At 40.9% G+C, this 20,740-nt stretch overlaps 1 protein-coding gene across 1 annotated transcript in view; it reads right to left on the bottom strand.

Moving 5' to 3' along the window:
* The window catches only part of psip1a (PC4 and SFRS1 interacting protein 1a), a 261,185-nt gene extending 256,872 nt beyond the window's left edge, over positions 1 to 4,313 (bottom strand). Inside the window, exon 1 of the mRNA XM_089132282.1 lies at positions 4,295 to 4,313. The gene's annotated coding sequence lies outside the window, so the exon portion shown is untranslated. The remainder of the gene's footprint in view (positions 1 to 4,294) is intronic.
* Positions 4,314 to 20,740: the final 16,427 nt, after the last annotated feature.

The following is a 20,740-nucleotide window of genomic DNA, read 5'->3' on the forward strand; positions in this document are numbered from 1 at the left end:
GGGAAATTCATTCAATACAAAATAATACATAGATATTATTACACACCATCTAGGCTTTACAGGATGGGGATAGCTGGAAATAATCTATGTTGGAAATGCAATGAAGAAGAGGGTACTTATTTACATATGATTTGGGAATGTTCTTTAGTTCACCCATTCTGGTGTAAAATTCTGGCAATACTTGAAGAGTGGATGGGGTCCAATTTACCTGTGGAACCACGATTATGCCTTCTTGGAAATAAACCAATGATACCCAACATAGAAAAAAATAAATTTACCCTTATTAAGATTGGCTGTATTACAGCTGCCAGGATGATTTTGCGAAATTGGAAATGCCCCAAAACCCCAGACCTTAAAGACTGGGTTGATGGGATGATTGAAATTGCTTCATATGAGAGCATGTTGGGGAGACTGCATAATGAGGGAGAAATTAAAAAAACGTGGGACCATTTTTGGCAGCATATAAAAATGGTGTAAATAGGACTGCTCAATAACTGTTTAATTTTCATGTGGTTTTGTTTTGGTTGTATGCCACTGATGGGGACTAGTGGCGGAATGTGTATGTCACCATCCCAGGACTCTCTGTGTGTTTTGATTCACCACGTGTTCCCCTCGTCTGAGTTCTCCGCCCTCATCTGTTACCATGGACACTAATCACCTCCCGCACAGCTGACTGTCATTTGTTAATCATCTTCACTGTGTATTTAGTTCCTGCCTGCCTTCACTCCCTTGTCCGGTATTGTTTGTGTGTTACACGCTGTCATCCTGTCTGCCTGTTCCTGAGTTCCATGTATTAAAACCAGTGTTAATGCTATCTTCCTCCTTGTCTTCCTTGGTCTACCCCGTGACAGAATACCGGACCAAAATTCAAGATGAATATTGATTTCATCTCACTAGCAGAGTCGTCATCGAATTTTGTGTCGTTCTCTAGAGACTTTGTTTCACTTGCACTCTCCAGCCCCCTCGATGACGAAACCCTGAAGACCCTGTTCTGGATCGGGGCCACATTCCACCAGCACTTCGACCTCCCAGACACCTCTAACCTGAACTGGAAGGAGGCCGTTTCCCGGTGTCTGGAGAGCGTCGAAGCCCGATCCAGAGCACTGCCAGACCCAGAGCCGGAATTACCGCCCTCGACCGCGGAGATCTCGTGCGTGCCCCCCGCAGACGGAGAGCTACCACCCGCCACGACGCGTCAACCAGTGCCCGAGACGAAGAGGACAGAGTTGACCCTTGCCCCGGAGGAGGAGCTCTAACAGGAGTCTGACCAGGGGTGTGAGCCCACAACATCTGCGGACGAGGGGACTAGTTTCCTGGAACTGGAGGACTGGCTGATGAAACCCAGGACTCTGGATATCGTTCCCGCCCTATCCCACTCGTCTTCTGCATCTCTTTCTGATTTTGAATCGTCCTGCGACGACTTCTGTCCTGCCGTCTGCCTGATTCACTCCATTCCATCTCCGTTCCCAGTCAGTCCTCCAGCCCCGCCGCTGCTGGATGTGCGCAGCCCTGCACCATCTCCGTGGGGAGTCCCCGACGTCGAGCAGCAGGTCAGCCCACCATCCGCAGCGCCTGTGTTCGATGATCCCACGGCTTCGCCTCCAGCCTCGGTCCTCTGCACTCCATCTCGGCCAGTCGACCTGTCGGCTCCATCTTGGCTCCACCCACCTGCGCCTCCACCTGAGACCCTCGAAACATCGGCTACAGCGGGTTCCCTCGTCCTGCCGGCTCCCCCCTTGGTCAGTCATCACTCTGCCTGCGCCACGGACTTGCGGTCAGTCTACTACGTTTGATCCCTCCACCCCTTTGGCTTCAGCGGGCTCCTCCTTCCCTGTGGCGTCTCCTCTGTCCTCCCTCACTCCACCTCCACCTCAGCTCTCGGGCACTCTGGCTACGGCTCCAGCACTCGTCGCCGCGACGTCGCCGGGGTCTCCCATACCGGTGACGTCGCTTGAGTCCACCGGCTCTCCGTCTGCGCCGAGAGATCCTGCCACCGAGTCTCCGTCGATCATTCCCCAGCTACCGTCAGTCCCCTCGCCATCTTCCCTCCGTCTTCTCTGCCATCGGCTGTCGGTACTGGGAGGCTCTGGGTCTGCGCCACCGCGCCATCTCCATCTAGGCCGCCAGGGAATCGTCATCGTCCCCTCACCGTCCCGTCACTCCAGCCTCTCTTCTGTGTTTCACCATCGTCTCGTCCTCCACCTCCCCCGGTTCCCCCTCCGTCATTTTGCTACGGAGCGAGGTCGCGCTTTGCCAGAGGGGGGCGATCTGTCACCATCCCAGGACTCTCTGTGTGTTTTGATTCACCACGTGTCATCCTGTCTGCCTGTTCCTGAGTTCCATGTATTAAAACCAGTGTTAATGCTATCTTCCTCCTCGTCTTCCTTGGTCTACCCCGTGACAGTGTAATTGTAAAGGTGATTACTGAATAATGTGATGTACTATGATGTTTTGACTGTTGAACAATAAAAAAAGTTGAATTACAAAAAAAAACAAAACAATGTACTGTATATACAATAGGGTATACAAGAAAAGACATCTCAACAAAATGCATGGAAACACATCCCATTAATTAAAAAACAATTAAGTTAAGTTGTGTCAATGGACTTTTTTGCCTGTGTAATTTCACAAATTTCACAAATGTGACCGCACCTACTTGCTGCAACATGAAATGCCATCATAATTAAAATCTTCACAAGGGACATGTGAGGTTAACGAGTTAGAAAAGTACAATTTTCCGTTTGTTTTTCCTCTTTACTGGTGGATGGTCCAGGCACTTCAATGATTTTCAGGTCTACAGGAAGATTTTATTTTTCTTGTTCAAACTTGTATTTACAGAGGTGCCTGCAAAGAATCAACATTACTGTCTGCAGTGTTATTAAAGTGATAGTTGTGAACTTAAAATAATTCCCTCAGCCTTGTGACATTCCGAACCTGTTTGACTTCCTGTCTGTGGAACCCAAAAGCAGATCTCAGGCGTAATGCAACCCCAGTCATCATTCAGTTTCACTGCCGGAGACAAGCAGAACAAAACTGTGTAAATCATTCATGAAACCATTCTTATGTAAATTGTTTAGTTCTATTCAATGCAACAATGTATGTAAAAATTGTTAAATATTGTGTTAATCTCCAAAAATGTCACAGAAAAGATCCAAAAAATATGAAAAATTAAATTGAAAAAATTTGTCCACAACTCATGTGTTACGAGTTTTGTTGCAAGTCTTCTGAAGCCATATAATAGCCTTTTTTGTCTAAAAAGACTACACTTTAAGTTATAATTCAGAGTTCAATTTTTTTATATTCAAATGCAAATGATTAAGGTAAGAATAAGAATATGCTATATGCATTTTTTTTAAGAATAAGATAAGAAAAAATGCATATAGCATAATTGGCCCCAAATCTGTGATGTAATTTTTCTGAGTAACATGAATGAGATTTGAGAGCATGAAGGAATATTTTCAGAGAATAACTGATTAAAAAACAGAAGTACACAGTCAAACAAAACAAATTCACACAGAAAAATAAAGTAGGCCTACTTGAATGTGGTGCGTGTAACTTACTGTAATTCAATGTAACATTATAGCCTCTGAAATGTTCAGATGATTTTAGAAATGCAGTGGTTATTCTGAGGAAACAAAAGAACAAAGCTGATTAACGTTATATCCATTCACAACATAATAATTATTGGCCAGTAAAGGGCTTTAAAATTAACTGGTATTGGAAAGAATCAGGGCACCTGTAGTAGCCTAAATAAACAAAAACAGACCAAACTAACGTTAACGCCTATCCACTTGTTATTCATAACGCCAATGACGACAGTCGACAGCAGAAATTATTTATTAATAATTTATATCAGCAATTTGAAGACAGTTGTACAGAATACATTTAAGTGAATGGCTAAATCAATCTAAGACAATAAGTCAATGATTTTCATTAATTAACGTTAGTTCATTAACGTTAGATTAGTTAGCATCGCGACTCAAACCTTCATACCACATAGGCTACTGTGCAATAAACGAGTGGTAAACTCTGTAAGAATGCGTGTTTTAGTTTATATATGTATGTGTTTGAGTATAAAGTGAGTAGACTCTGTATTTATATTTCTTTGGAGAGTTTACAAACCTTGTAATGGAGAGCCGAACAAACAGCTGAAGCTTTGATGAGCGGAGCCGTTACTTTCAAATCCGATGCCGAGATTAGCTGATCTGTGTTGCGCGTGAGCAGCGCGAGGTTCACTCAAGCGCTAACAGCAGATGAATAGCAGCAGTTTCGTTACAGAATGAAACTCTTCTTCTCTTTCTTCTTCTTCTTCTTCTTCTTCTTCTTCTTCTTCTTCTTCTTCTTCATATTATCATTATAATTATTATTATGCTTACTTACTATTTTTTTCGTTGTTTAAGTTTTAAATGAATCAATACAATAGGCCTATACTAATTAAATGTAAGTATACTACTAGCTGCATCAGAAGTATAATTTACGAAAAATATTTTTATTTTACGGTGTCCTTGATACAGAGTAATTACTTAGTTAATTACTTTGTAACAAATGTAAAGACTCTGGGTCGGTTCTGATCAGGGGGGAATTTGCATATCATAATTAATAATTGATAATTAATAATTATTCATACAGATTTGGATCAGACCGGTCTTACATGTTAATTTATTAATTTTACCCATATGCATACATGTGCATCCCCGCAATCAACCACAAATTAATTGTTATTGATTGCAAGGACCACGTTTTACAAGACAGGCAAAATCAATTAGCTCAATTAAGTTATATAGCTTGTGAAAACAAATTCTGTGGCCACTAGAATCTGCCTTCCCTGCTCTATAACCAAATACCCTCTTAGGTATTTATAGTTCTGTAAAGCGTGTAGCTTTAAATTGACATTTCATTGACCCGTATTATGAGCAAGACAATCAGTCAAGGTAAGCATATTTTGCATTTAATAAAGTTACTACTTAAGCATTTACTACGTGACAATGATACATGTATTTACAAACATTAAAACACAAACTAAGACGACGCAGAGCGTTTAGACAATGGATACGCGCAAGTTAAGTGAGATGGAGAGAGAGAGAGAGAGAGAGTGAGAGAGAGAGTGAGTTGTGAGAGAGAGAGTTACGTTCATCAAAACAGTCAGTTAACCTTTCTGAACACCACAAAAACATTTTCTTAAGGCTTCTTAGAAGCTCTAAAAGAAGGTATACTTGCAGGGCACAATTGGGTCTGTGTGAGTCGTGGGCTCGTTGCACGTGTCGGCTAGAGGTGCGCCGGTCCGGCGCGCGTGCGTCACGTGAAGCGCGGCCGCGGCGTGTTTGCGCGGCCCGTCCCGACTCGTTCATGGCTGCTTTGTTCCGTGGGGAGTCACGTGGCGTTCGTCGGCATTTAGCGCCAGCGTTTGAAAGGCTGAGAGTCTTTGAGGTTACGTTACCCGAGGAGATAGTTCGGCAAAGTCCACTTCCTTTCCTGGAAGACGAACTTGGTAGTTCACTTGAGGAAAAGATGAAACTTTTAGACGAACAAAAGGAAAGATCCATCGTTGGATCAGAGTCCCGTGAGGTTTACATGTTGAGCGCTGGAAAGTTCAGAAGAGAGCGAGGGCGGACCTGCGTTCTCACATTTATCACCTTGGAGAAATCCATCCCCTTCCTGTTGGCTTGAGCCAATCGGAGAGTGGATGTTGCACGCGAGAAGCCTTCTTTTATGGTCCCTTTGTTCCTCAGCGCACGCTTCTCGTGGAAGGGGGTGTGTTCGACGAGAGTTTGCAATAACAATTTGATCTTCATTGGCAGTAAAACGAATTAAAAATACACTTTACTTTACATCTCTATGCATATTCGAGTGTTTCATTCAATAAGCATTCTAGAGATATCAAGGAACATTATGTTATATTAAAGGAATATACACTTATGTTTCAAATGCATGACGAAGGTATTTTTAATTCCTATTTAAACTGTGACCAAACAAAGTTATTTCACTGTGACATGGGGAAGACACATATACATAAAAACCATTGAAAACATTTTGTTGAATGTTTTTAAACACCAAAAGTCCTTCTCTTTGTTCAAAAACATTCCACACATTCCGATGTGTGGGGGAAGTGAAAGGTTTTGTGTGTGTGTGTAGATGTAAAGAAATTCGCCTGGCCAAAATCGTTACACAAACATTGTAATTACATGTAACAAAATGTAATTAACATGTAACTAAGTTATGGTACAGCCTGTACTTACAGATTGTAATTACACACATGTAATAGGCAGCTACTGTTACACATGTGTAACAATACGAGTCTGTTACATACATGTTACAAATTTGGTACACTGTAACTATGTAAGAAAGTACTCAGTACCACACAATGTAACAAGAAGTACTTGACTATATTAGGCTACTAAGGTCTGCAGTTACACATGGCAAATGTGTACGTTTTGTAGCATTACATGTGTGTAACATAAAATAAAGTGTATCAAGATTGTACTTGAGTGCAATTCATGTGTACTACATACCTTCTCCATCTTAAATAACCCACTAGTTCACCACTAAAATACATGCATTAGCTTCTTTATTACATTGCAACTACAGACTATTACACAGGTATAAGATATGTAAAATAAAGAAAACAAGAAAAACATAATTATAAACCATTTACTTTAAACTGACTAGAATAAGACTGAAATTATATATTAAATAGCATTGCTTACTCTCACCCAATTGTCTAAGGCAGCATTGTAAATGATTAAAGTACAGACAAGAATCAATATAAGTCTGTGTCATATAAACTGCCAGTCAAACTACTTTCTTATCTACATGCATTGAATTAATATATTTATTCAATGTTGTTTAATATATATGAAAACATATTTATTAAAAGTTATCCACATGAGAGTTTCTCCTCATAAAAGACTGGATCTGTGGAACTGACAAGATGATTGACAGGACAGTTTAAAGCTACACTGTGTAACTCTTTTAGTTTATTATTAGCTAAAAAGACTTAGTTCTTTCAAAAATATATGTGCTCATTAATGTATATTTACTTCGTTCAAGTAATAAAGTATTCTCGTGAGTGTATAATATGCCATTGAAAATACATACGGGTAAGGGGTTCTAATGTCGATCGCCATGTTGCCCCTCCATCTTGAAAGTACATTAGCCAAAGAGGGACATACCCGTTAATTCAAGCTTCGCCTTTCACGTTTACATTTGAGTTAACACTCATGGACGAGGTCGAACTGGAAGCCACATTGGCCACCGTAGGCGTTAAAACGAAATCAGAATTGAGAGGAGCAGAAACTAATATTCACTGGATGGTCATATACCTTTTCACCACTAGATGGGGGTAAAAATCACACAGTGTAGCTTTAAAAGGTGACAGGATGCACATACTAAGCAACAGCGCTGTCTGTCAAAGATGATGTATTATCAAGTATTATGTCCCAAAGCTGGATACTACTACATGCCTATCATACATACTCAAATGTATGTACTTTTTTCCTCACAAAAGGAGTATAATTTTAGGGTGTAGTATATGAAGGCGAATTGAGATGTAGTATTGAATTGGGTGTGTTAGGACATATTAAATGTACAGTGTTGGGGGCTACAAAAACACGATTTGGGAACAACTGCAGGTAAGAACAGGAGGATTCTATAAATAGAAAAAAAATGTTTAGGGATGGACCTAAACTCTACAGGCCCACCAAAGTCAGATTTGAAGAGCATATCCTATATGTGCACTCTACTGTGAACTGACTTGTCTGCTGGCTAATGTACTGCAGGCTATATCCCATTATTTCTTAAGATAAACAAGAAACATGTGAGGTAAGCCCAACAACATTCTAGAAAATTGCATATTTACAAAACATTCTTAGAATCACAATCATGACTCTTTTACACATTTGTATTTAATCATTGTATCTTACAACGTCTTACTTACTGAAGGGGGTCGCACACCGGACGAGAAGCGCAGCGCCGCGTCACGTCTAGGACAACTCCAGGTATCACACACCGGACGCGCACTTTCTCATCAGTGTATGGCCAGCAATATTGTTATGTTTAATGACATGAAATGAAGATAATGTCTGTTCTATGTTATTATTGTACTGTACAATTAATTACAATCGTTGCTGAGTCTGCCGTCTAAAAACTTTATCTCAGAGCATCCGTTAACTGAAGGCATTGAGAATCTCACCTGAAAAATCCAATAACATCAGCAATTGTAATTCAAGCAGCTGATTTCTGTAAATGAATGCAAAACTAAATGTATATTGCCGCATAGGGCGAAGTCAGGATCCATCAGCAACGATTTGAGACAAAAATACTGTAAATTTTATATAAAACTATGTAAATGGTGCTCTGTGGCGCAGCAGGATTTTGAACACGGTCCTGAGCCGAATGGTGCCGCCGGTGTGTGTTATCTCAGCCCGTTCTCATCCTTTAGCGCCACATAGAACGCTATATGACAAAACGGCGCTATACTACGCATATGGCACCCTTTATCGTTAATATAACACGCGAACCCAAGGCGTAATAAATCCTTTAGCGTAATATGAGACCCTACCCTACCCCACACCTAAACCCAACCATCACAGCGCGTGTTATATTAACGATAACGGATGCCATGTGCGTAGTATAGCGCCGTTTTGTCATATAGCGTTCTATATGACGCTGAAGGATGAGAATGCGTTGGTTATCTCATAGAGAATAATGTGTTCGAATTTTAAAGACGTGGCGCTGCGCTTCTCGTCCGGTGTGCGACCCCCTTAAGCCTAGGATGGCCAAGGGAAAAACATTTCAAATGATAAGAGTGTTGAATAATCTATTAATAATCTTGTATCTGCATGCTGAATTATCCATTATAGTAGTTATACCTGTTAGAAAAAAAAGGCCCTTAAAGGTGCTATAAGCGATGTCGGGTGACGTGACTTCTTGTTGACGTTTAAAGTATTTTCAAACAAAACGGAGGCTAGATAGACCCTCCCTCCTCCTCATCTACTCTGACACCCAAACCCCACCCCCAGGGCCTTCTTGTCAGTTATTGGCTGGAACAGTTTGTTATGTTTCGTGGAGCGGGTTGCCGCAGTTTGTTTTTATTGCCATTTGTGGAGCCTGGGTTGTCTGCATATGCTGCGTTCAAGTCATCTCGTATAGATCGTAATTACGAGTTGAACGCACTTGAACGCCACCACAATGTCGTAAATACCAGTGGGGAGCTCGGGATTTTCTTTAAGCCCCGATCTGTACGAGTTGGGGGCGTGTCTGTGAGAAACGGTCTTTCAACATCTTTCGACGGTAAATTTTAATTGAATTTCAATGTTTACTCATTGACATTGTAAGGCTTTTTCATTTATAAAGCAAGCTCTCTGCACAAAATATGATATCTTTGTAATATAAAAATTATACCTAATGATAGAGTTTACATTGGCTTCATAAACTAATAAAAACATAAAAAGAAAAATACACCTGATGCACATTCTTTGTTATTTTTTTTTTATTAGCAGTTAACAAACCTTGCCGTATTTTCGTGTAATTCATTAAAAGAAGATACACCGCCATTTTGCTACGACGAAACGGACTTGAACGCACCTCACGTCGTAAACACGACTTCCCACTTCGTACGTACGAACTTCCCAGGAGGACTTGACCAGCAATAGACCGTGTTTTTTTACAGTGTGTTTAGGGGACAGGCAGCTAGCGGATAGTGAGGAGATGTGTGCTGTATGTGACAAAAAATGTTTGGGCCTAAAAAACGAGTGACATCGCTTAGAGCACCTTTAATTCCAAAATGGTTACCTAACAAAACAGTACCTCTCGCCATTGCCAGAGGATGGTAGTGCTCCTTTTTACTCTTCTTGCGGGATTTCTTCATTTTGGAGAATGAAATGGATGAAATTGAGGAGCTTGATGTGGACTTGAAGGTGGAGCTGGAGGTGGAGCTTGAGCTGGAGGTGGAGCTGGCAGTGGCGGAGCCAGAGGGGGGTCCGGGGTGGCACTGGACACCCCTGACATGCGATTGGCCACCCCGGGTGCCACCCCAAAATTGTATTGGCAGTTGCTAATGCTGATTTAAAAAAAAAAAAAAACTTTCGTCAGCACGCGCGCATATTTCAAACAGACGAGCAGCAGAGGACGAGAGATGGTTGCAAGTCAGGATACGTCTTCATCTTTACAGAAGAAACATATTTGAAGTAAGTTTTAGCATCAGGGTTGTTTACTCCGGAGTGATAACAGAACGCTTTAGAGTGCAGAGAGGAACGGGCTTTGGCTCCAGTCCTGGCTTTGCGTCCGCGCCGTTAGGAGCTCAACATCTGTCTCGTAGGCTATGCACGTTCTCTCTAGATTAGAAGATATTTTAACTAATTTGCGGTAAAACTAGTCGATCACGAGTGGCTCAATGGGTGGAACTATAGAACTCATCTTTTCAGGTATTTTAGTGACCGGCTTGACACTTTAGCATGAGAAATCGGGGGTGTAGCGTGAGAATTGTCTCACACTCAATGCGTGAGAGTTGGCAGCCTGCACACTGCCCTACAAAGGCAAAGCGCAGTAACTAAAATTACATATGATATTTGGTCAAAAATGAGTTAAGACTTGTAATGGGCTTTATGACATGTCTGTCTTGTGAAAAAATATCTGGGTTAAATTATGTCCTGTTTCGGAGATGCATTAGCACATAATCTACCCATAACATGTTTGACTGGCTGGTATAAAAACTTTAATCCTTTTCCTCCGTTTCTTTGTTTGCGTAACGTTAGTTACTGCACTTTGCCTTTGTAGGGCAGCATAAGTTAGTTGTACGGGAAACCCACACCAGAATCGGATCTAGATGTAGTCTTTGATGAATGCAATTTTCTCAGCTTTTTGCTCATGTTGCTTTTTATGAAACTTACCAACATTCGAGTGTTGATAAAAAAGGATGCATAAAGCTAGGCCTATAATAGAACCGTTTTTTTAAAGCACATGATCTGTTCTTTCTTTTGACATGTTCAGATATTGTGAAAATGACCAAAAACGCTAATGGTGGCTGATTTTTATTTTTAATGTTGGTTATTTGGATGATTATTATTAGAAATGAATATGATTGGAATCATATTTTCAATTTTTCATATTTTGAACAGGGTCAATTAAACATGAAAAGAAAGGGAGAGATATCAGAGTTCTTTTTAAAGAAGCACAAACAGACAGATCAGGTGCAATTGCAAACAGACCCCAGCCCTTGCATCACTGGAACCCAGAGCAGCTCCCTACCTGTGGCTAGTCAGAGTCAGGGTGGTCAGACTTCAGGACCAGCAACAGGTCAGAGCATCTAGACACAGGCAGTCACATCCCGAATTCAGGAATTTCAGTTGATATGATTTTGTCAGATTAAAAGTATAGTTCACCCAAAAATGAACAAAAAAAGAGATATTTTAAAGCATGTTGGTAACCAAATAATTTTATAAATAAAATAACCTGACACATGCTACTGTATCTTATCTCCTTGGTGCTTCAGCTTTGTTTTCTGCTAATATTTTGGATGTTCAACACTTATTACAAACAGAGTGACCCAATTACTTCCACTGTGTGTGTGTGTGTGTGTGTGCGTGTGTGTGTGTGTGTGTGTGTGTGTGTGCCCCCCAAAATAGCAGTGGCCACCCCCTGGCCACCCCATGTCTAAAACTCTAGTTCCGCCACTGGGAGCTGGAATCATCTGAATCACGGGATTTGTACTTTTTTGACTTCCCTGCAACAATTGTTTATTTTGAAATAAAATGGGTAAACAAATTGTCCTTGTTATTATGACATTTGACAGAATTGGCAAAAATGACTTATTTTAAAATCAGCACCATCCTGTTGTTGCAAAGCAGTTCTACATTTCATTACGCTAACATCTTAACAGATCTCACCCAGCCATAGTCACCAACCTGTTCTTGCCCTCAATTTTTTCTTCAAAATGTCAATTTCCTCATGCATTTTCTTAATTTTTTTTTCGCAGTCTTTTATTTTTCTTCAGCAAATTCAGGGAGCTGGTTTTATCTGCAATCAACAAAATATTCAATGTAGAGAATGCATATTTATGAAGCACTTAGATTTCCACTTTAACCAAAGCGCTAAATAAAGATTTCAATAAGAGATCAAAAAAGATAAACAAAAGTTATTTGACAATAGCAATTTAACATTAGATAAAAAGCATGATGTTAAAAATAATCTACTAAATTAAAATCAGTAACATTGTCTGATAATAAAAATGAACTTGAAAAATCAATGTTAATAATATAGCTGCGAGCAGCGATGGCGGGCCCAAGCCGGTGGCACCGCAACACCGGTTCCTTTAGTTACCTAAAGGCACCCGTGTGGTGGTGCCGAAGGCTTTGGCCCTTTCATAATTAAATGTTAAAACGGCTTGCCATACTTGCCATCATTTCGACTAGTCACAATTATGTTACAGATATCTTAAATGATAATAAAAACTATCCAAAATGTAATTACGACTAGACAGAAAGACGTTGTTGATATCTACAATGTTAATTCCGGATAGGCAAACTTAGCTTTTAAATGTTAAAAGGGCTTGCCATACAGGGACGTAGGCTCAGAGAGAGGCTCACCATATTCAAACCAAAATATCTGACTTCCTCTTGGTCCGAGCTAATGACTATGTATTAGAAAGTTGTCCGGCTTGAGGAGTACAATGTATATACCGATTTTTGTAACTGTAGATAAAACTAACAACCCCACTTTTTTCAAAAGGTGGCGCTATTTAGTCCTTGCACCATGCCCGTTTCTGAAACTTTGCACATGTCTACTGGCTAATAAATGTGATGTGTCTGTTGAGTTTCATGCAATTTCAAGCATGCTAAGAGTCTCAAAAGCATCCTAAAATAATTTCAAAGTTTGAAGCGTTGCCACAGCAACAGTTTCAAAGAGATCAAGAATCCATTCACAGGTCTTCATCTTCCATGTATTTACATTATACAGATGAAGGTTGAAGCAAATCAGGTAAAAATAAGAGGGTGATTTCAAAGCATTTTGAAAGTGACACACTTCCTGCTGTCAGTTGGTGGCGCTATAACTTTGACTCACAATAGTCACATCCATGTGATCGTCCTCTTACAGCGAACAAACTGCTGAAGTTTCATCAAGATCAGTTAATGTATGCTAAAGTTATAACACACTTCCTGTTTCACGTTTCTCGCCATAATTTCATTTCCTCGCCACGGCCAAACCGTTTGAGATATCAAAAATCCCCTCGCAAACTTTCATCCTCAATGTCTTGACTTCATGCTGACCGAGTTTCATTGAATTTGGATCAGAGCTCTAGGAGGAGTATTTCAAATTCCATTGCATGCATTTTACAAACAACCCTCAATAGCCAACTTCTTGTTGGCTGGGGTAAAAAGTAAGAGTGTGAAGTATATATGAAATGATGAGATCAACATGTGTACCGAGTTTCATATTATTACATGCAAGCGTGTTTGATTTATGGACTATCTTGTTTTTCATGAATTAATTTTACAACAATACAAAGAGCAATGTGTATTTTCCATTAATATAGTTTGTAATGGCTTTTTTTGACATAGATTATAATCATATATTTTCTGGATTTCTTATTTATCTTTATAATGAAGTTGTCTGTATTAAGTAGATTGTGTTTAACACACACAAGAGTGATTTATTAGTTCAACACATAGTTATAGAAATTCTACTTTATCTAAAAAAACCCTGCACTTTATACACACACACGCACACACACACACACACACACACACACACACACACACACACACACACACACACACACACACACACATACTGTACATAAACAGTAAAAATACAAAAAGAAACATCAAATGTGTTTTTAGTCAGAGTATTATTTTATACAGAAACAAATATTTGTAATTCAGATAAGAATGAAGTTAGTGTTTTAAAATCTTAAGGAAAACAAATATATTGAAATATAGCACATGAATTTTAAATTCATTCAGCTTCAATTACAAATACAATCTTACTTTTATTTAAAGCAAACTATACATTTAAAAGATGGGAGTTATGTATATTTTGTCATTTAAAAAAAAATATACAAATTTTTTATGCAAAAAGACAAGGACTTAGAGACAAGGACAGCCACACACACACAGAAACACAGACAACAGCTCTCTCTCTTTCTCTTTCTCTCCTTACCTTTATCTTTCCTCTAATTTAGGGTTCCCAAACCATAGATACAGTCCTTAGAGTGTCTGCTGTGCTTGCATCTTGGCCCTGGTCTCTGCTCTCCATCACTGTCCATTGATGTTTTTTTCTTCTCACTCTCTTTCCTCCTGTCTCTTCTTTCTGTTTGCTAGAAGAAGCCGCATACCTCCACAGTTTTATACAAGACCGATGGCTTGTCAATAGCATTAGCCAGCATTGCAGGCCTCACTGGTGTAGAACAGAATCAATACCATTCACTTAAAAGTCTAATACGTTGACATGCCCAACTTTGGCCAAGCTTGTGTAACCAAAAATTTGTTTGTACAATGAATGAGAGGTAAAAGGCTACCTTAGTACAATTATGATGAGTTTAATGAGTTTAATTTTTGGTTTAGGTCTATTACGCCTCTTTCTAAACCTGATATTAATTTGTTTCTATAGGTTTTGAAAGGAGATAATCAGCTCACTAATGCTCCTTAAACGTATGGTACACTTCTGCAGCTGTATCACTTTATTTGGCCCATTTTCTCACCGATTACTGCATTCATTCTAAATCAGTTAGTATTTTAAATGATATGATTTATGCTATATGGGCTGAGTGTGTAAGTATGTTGGTGTGAGAAAAAGGTATAGAATGAAGCTCTTTATGACACAATTGCTTTCCTTTGTAACAAACATGACTAATAGTTCTCTGACCAATAATTTGTTCAATGCTTTCACAATTATTTCATTTTATTCAAATATCTGTTACAGATCATGGTTCAGGGTCTTCACAATGGCTACATATAAATCTAACTTTATTACTAGGTGGCAGTGGTGGTGGCATAATATGTCAGATCTATCCCCCATGTGGCTGTCAGCCTTGATGAAGTGCTTCATAGAGTAATTCTTTGGAGAGGGTTGCTAATTGTGATGATCTTGCTGAACAGACAGCTTCTATCAAGCTTTCAGATCACCCCCCCCCTCTCTCTCTCTCTCTCTCTCTCTCTCTCTCTCTCTCTCTCTCTCTCATGCAAATATTTTTTTTCTGTCTTCAACTCCCTATCTTAGCCAATTCATTGTGAAATATAATGACACTAATATATATTATTAGTCCCTTTAAAAGATGTAAGAAATTAGTAATAAACTATATTGTAAGAAATACCCACAAACAAATTGCACTTCATGTATTTTCCTGTCAGCTTTTCAGTATATCAGTTGAATTAAACAACAGCCATAATCAGCCCCTCATACTCAACTGATTTTCATTACTAAATTGTAATGCTACACAGTCTTCACAGCAGTCTGGCAAAAGCATAATTATTGAGGGTCTATTGAATCACTTGTTACACAAACCTTGACCTCCTTGCTGACAACACACTCTGTTCTATAGTGAAAGAGTCAGGCTAGGGCTTGATGTATTGGTTGTGCTTAATCGATGCTGTCTCATTGGGAACACAGTAAGTTATGTTGCAGGTCTGCTGGATGCCAGTAGTTCTGTGTCCCTTGTGTGGACCTGTCATCCTTGTGGCAGTGGGTGGAATGGTGAAAAAAATCTTTAACAACCCTTGGATAATCAATAGCCTCAGTTCTATTATTCAACCATGTATTGACAGACACTGAATGAGAATGCAACGAGTGACAAAGAGCAAACGGGGCTGGACTCAAGCACACTCTCTCGCGACATGCATTATGTTCCTGTTTGCATTGTTACTCATAAAAGTGATCCAATACTATTCAAATTGCATTATTTGGTATAGCACTTTGATATAATCAGTAAGTCAACATATGTTTTCACATTACTTTAACTCAAAATATAAGTTAAGCAGTTTTCAACTTTTTTTTTTACAAAGCTTTACAAGATTTAACTCATTTTTTTAAAGTCAGATTAAAATTATTATAGTTTAAATGACTTATACAGTAAAGTTGATTGTACTTAAATATTTAAGGCAGCACGTTCTCTTACGAGAGGTTCTCTCGCATTGCGTAAGCTAGCTTACGCTACGGGAAAAATTAATCATTTCTGAGATATTGAAGTCAAAAAATATCCTTAATTTTTGTATCCATTGTCACAGCAGAACAGCAGCTGCAGACCTTGAGCGGGCTAGCTAGCAAGCTCATTGGTTGCTCTGCGGCAAACTGCTGCAGCCTATAGACGAACTCGAGTGAACTCGCCTCCAATGAGTGGCACTCGTACTGAACTGCAGAAGCCACGTCGCCGTTGAGGGGCATCTAGTGAGCCTGGGCAGTGCCTGAAGAAGCCGTCTTTGCCACCTTCAGCCATCCTGCAAGCTACGCCATCCGGTTGCCGTATGCTTTTTTGAGCATAAGTTCCAAGTTCACAAAAGAGCAAGCGAGTGTCTTTTTAAAGATGCCTCGCACCACCTGCGGCTCATGCTGCACCCCTCTCAGCGCCGGAGACCGGCATCTCATTTGCGCTCTCTGCCTGGGACTGGAACACGCAGAGCTCGTTCTCGCCGACAGCGGATGTGACCTCTGCGAAGAGCTTCCGTTGTCGACCCTGCGGGCTCGAACCAAAGCGTTTAAAGCCACCCCTTTCACTGACGCGCAACTGCCGCTCACGAGCCACATTGCCGTTGCGCTGAATGGGGGACGCGCCGCTGACAGCTGTGCCAACCGCAGCTAGCTTTCTTTACGTTACAAGTATGTTAAGTATGCCCCCCCCCCCGTGCATACGCTTCACCAGCAAATGGGGTAATAGTGTGTTAGTCCCACCGAGGCCGGACCAGTTCGCTACTGTGACGCCCTCTTATCTGCTCGCGCTATTGAACTTGATTCTTTCCCCTGTGGCTCAGTGGTGAAACACAAAGCTTTTCGCAACAGAGACCCATGTTCGATTCCGGCTCTCGCAGATAATTTTATGCAGCTCTGAGCCTGCTGTCTGCAAGATGCCTATTTTCAGATTCAGCCAATTCCCCGTCATAGGCCATTCTTGAAATTTGCCTTCGACGGCACGATTGGCTGATTTTAGCACAATCACACACAGAGTTTCTGTCTCACAGGACAGCTCTCTTCAGTCATCTGAACAACTTGGGTCTTGCAGTCAATTGGACCAAGAGCTCACTACAGCCCAGTAAGGCGATTTCCTTCCTTGAAATAGAACTAGACTCGGTGGCTATGACGGCTTGCTTATCAACACAACACGCGCCGTGTTCAGCCACTAGCTGCCTCTTTTCAGATGAACAGCCTCACGCCTCTGAAAACTTTTCAGAGAATGTTGGGTGATACGGCCTTAGCCGCAGCAGTACTCCAGCTGGGTTTAATGCACCCACTTCAAAATTGGCTAAAAACCTGTGCGACTCGCCGGGCTTGGGCCACAGGCCGCTAGCCGATCAGAGTGACTCTCAGCTCTTCAGCCCTGGACAGTGGCCGAATGGTATCAGCGGGTAGTGACTATGGGAGCTATCTTGCCGAAAAGTCACCTCGACAGACGCGTCCAACCCAGGTTAAGGAGTGGTCTGCGATGGCTCACTGGCTTTTGGTCTTTGGTCAGTTCAGCAAAAACTCCTTCACATAAATTGTCTGGAAATGATAGCGGTCGAGGGTTTCAGGGTCACCACGTCCTGGTCCGCTTGGACAACAGATCTGTGGTATCCTATCTAAACCGGGGCGGAGTCAGATCCAGGAACCTCTTCCATTTGACAGAACACATACTGAGTTGGTCCCAGTGCCATCTGCGCTCGCTGAGAGTGAAGCATGTGCCTGGCCACCTGAACGATGGCCCAGACAGACTGTCCAGAGACCCAGGGAAATGATCCCTGCACGCTCAAACAGTCCAGAAGTTATGGCACATATTCAGCAGAGCAGACATAGACCTCTTTGTGTCAGAGGAAATCTCACACTACCCAGTATTTTTCTCAAAAAGCGAGGATGCACTGGCCCAGGACTGGCCCATTGTAATACAGAGGAGAAGGGAAACATGCCACTCGGTGCTCCTCATAGCCCCACGCTGGGAGAATCAGAGTTGGTTCCCGGAGCCTACGCAGCTGTCACAGACAGCTCTGTGGCCCATTCCAGTCAGAGCAGATCTACTCTCTCAGGCTCGCGGCACGATCTGGCACCCCCACCCACAGCACTGGGCGCTGCATTTGGTACCCCCACCCACAGCGCTGGACGCTGAATGCGTTGGTGATCAACGACTACCCGACGCTTTGGCAGAAGGAGTGATAAACACTATCATATCACGCTAGAGCTCCCTCCACGAGAAGGCTTTATGCGTCCAAATGGTCTGTGTTTTCTAAATGGTGCACCGACAAAGATCTGGACCCACGGACATGCGGGGTGTCGTCACTGCTCGTGTTTTTACAAGAGCTGCTGGATAAGGGCAGGTCCTCATCCACGCTCAAAGTTTACGTGGCGGCCGTCGTGGTGTTCGCCTCGCTGGGTAAAAACGAGCTGGTCATCCACTTCCTCAGAGGAGCTAGAAGGATGAACCCTCCGCGTCCCCCATTGGTTCCTTTCAGGGATCTTTTTATAGTTCTCGAAGTTATGAAAGCCCCTCCTTTCGAACCACTTCATTCTGTGGATTTGAAATACCTTTCACTCAAATCCATTTTTTCTGACTGCCCTGTCATCAGTTAAACGCGTGGGAGAGCTTCACACACTGTCTGTCAGCGCTGCGTGTCTCGAGTTCGGACCAAATGACTCCAAGGTCATTTTAAAGCCTAGACACAGCTATGTCCCCAAAGTGATTGGCACCCCATTCAGGGCTCAGGTCATTTCCCTATCGGCTCTGCCAGTATCTGATAGCGAATGCGACGCCAATCTCCTAGTTAGAGCACTGGGATTGTATACTGTGCGCGCTGCCTCTTTCAGGCGCTCTGAGCAGCTTTTCGTTTCGTTTGGAGGGTCTCACCGCCTCGAAACAGACACTGTCTAGATGGATAGTGGACGCTATATTATCAAATATTATCCTCCACTCCTAGGGCTCCCCATGCAGTGGATGCTTGGCGCTCACGGCGTTGACCATGTGTTCCCGTAGTGTAAGCTAGCTTACGCAATATGAGAGAACCTCTCGTAAGAGAACGAATCGGTTACCTAACGTAACCTCTGTTCTCTCTAGATGAGGGAACAAGTATTGCATAGCCGGCCGTGCTCGCGCCACGAGCGACTTTCGCTTCATTCAATGAAAACCAGGGATGCAAATGATGCAATGACGGTGCGAGTGCCTCTCATTGGACGCGAGTTCACTCGAGTTCGTCTATAGGCTGAAGCAGTTTGCCGCAGAGCAACCAATGAGCTCGATAGCTAGCCCGCTCAAGGTCTGCAGCTGCTGCACTGCGTTGACAATGGATACAAAAATTAAGGATAATTTTTTCTTCAATATCTCAGAAAAGATCAATCTTTCCCGTAGCGTAAGCTAGCTTACGCAATACTCGTTCCCTCATCTAGAAAGAACCAAAGTTACGTTAGGTAACCGATTTGTTTTTTATAATGTTTGAGGGGCATCCTCATTTGTAAAAATTGTATGGAAAAAAATAAAGTATACTGAAATAAGCCATACATCCACTCTCCTTCCTACACTCTCCTTCCTACAATGACTCATTCTGCTACTAAAGCAAGCAGATGTACATATAAACGTAATTCACGCTTTTAAATAATTTTGCATATTATTTTAGTAATATATTTGACATCTAATATGTTTGTAACCTAACTAACTAATCTGAATACAATTAGAATGTTACACGTTTTTATTATTAAAGTAAAAAAAAAAACTTTATACCAATAATAATGACACCAACAAACATTTAAGCAGAATAATATTAATCCAACCAAACACAATGCTAACAGCATATACACAAGCTTGCATCTGTCATTTATTTTAAGTTTAGCTTTTGCCAGCCGCCTCTGTCTACTGAACAATGGCACAAAAAGGTATTAAAGCAGATGTTGATTGCACATCATTTGTATCATAATGTCATACATGTCAGAAAATATTGTTGTATTCCACATAATAGTTTGTTGTTTCCAAAATACTCAAGAAATCTAAGCTTATTTTAAATCGAACTTTTATGTTAAAACGGCAAAAATAGCAATATCTGATGTGACTTTCATAAATTTCTGACTTGAAAGTGTGCAAATATATATATATATATATATATATATATATATATATATATATATATATATATATATATATATATATATATGTTCCAAAAGAATAAAGTACTTCAACGTGCCAGTGACTCATAAATCTTTAATATAAAATTGTACAAGAGTTCTGATTTTGTACAAAAAAATCCATTTATATGCCAAAATCATATGCATTTATGTAAAAAATAAGAGGTTATGGTACAAAAGATTCCAATTTTTTTTTTTATTCAAGGAGGACATCATACTGTCTCAGTGGGTAAAAATAAACAATTTAGACCTAGTGTAGCATTGCTAAGCTATCAATATCACCCTTGGTAAATCTAAATGTGAACTTCCTCTGATGTGAATGTACTTTTCTTCAGTAGCCAATAAGGACAATCAAACAAGACATCTACGCCAACATCAGATTAGATCAACAGAAAATTTCAACAAAATATGTCAGGCTTATTTTTCATTGTTTGTGGTTGCAAAATACAGTATAAAT

The sequence above is a fragment of the Pimephales promelas genome, chromosome 6 (assembly GCF_988280905.1).
Source record: "Pimephales promelas chromosome 6, fPimPro1.hap1.1, whole genome shotgun sequence".
Classification (NCBI taxonomy): domain Eukaryota; kingdom Metazoa; phylum Chordata; class Actinopteri; order Cypriniformes; family Leuciscidae; genus Pimephales; species Pimephales promelas.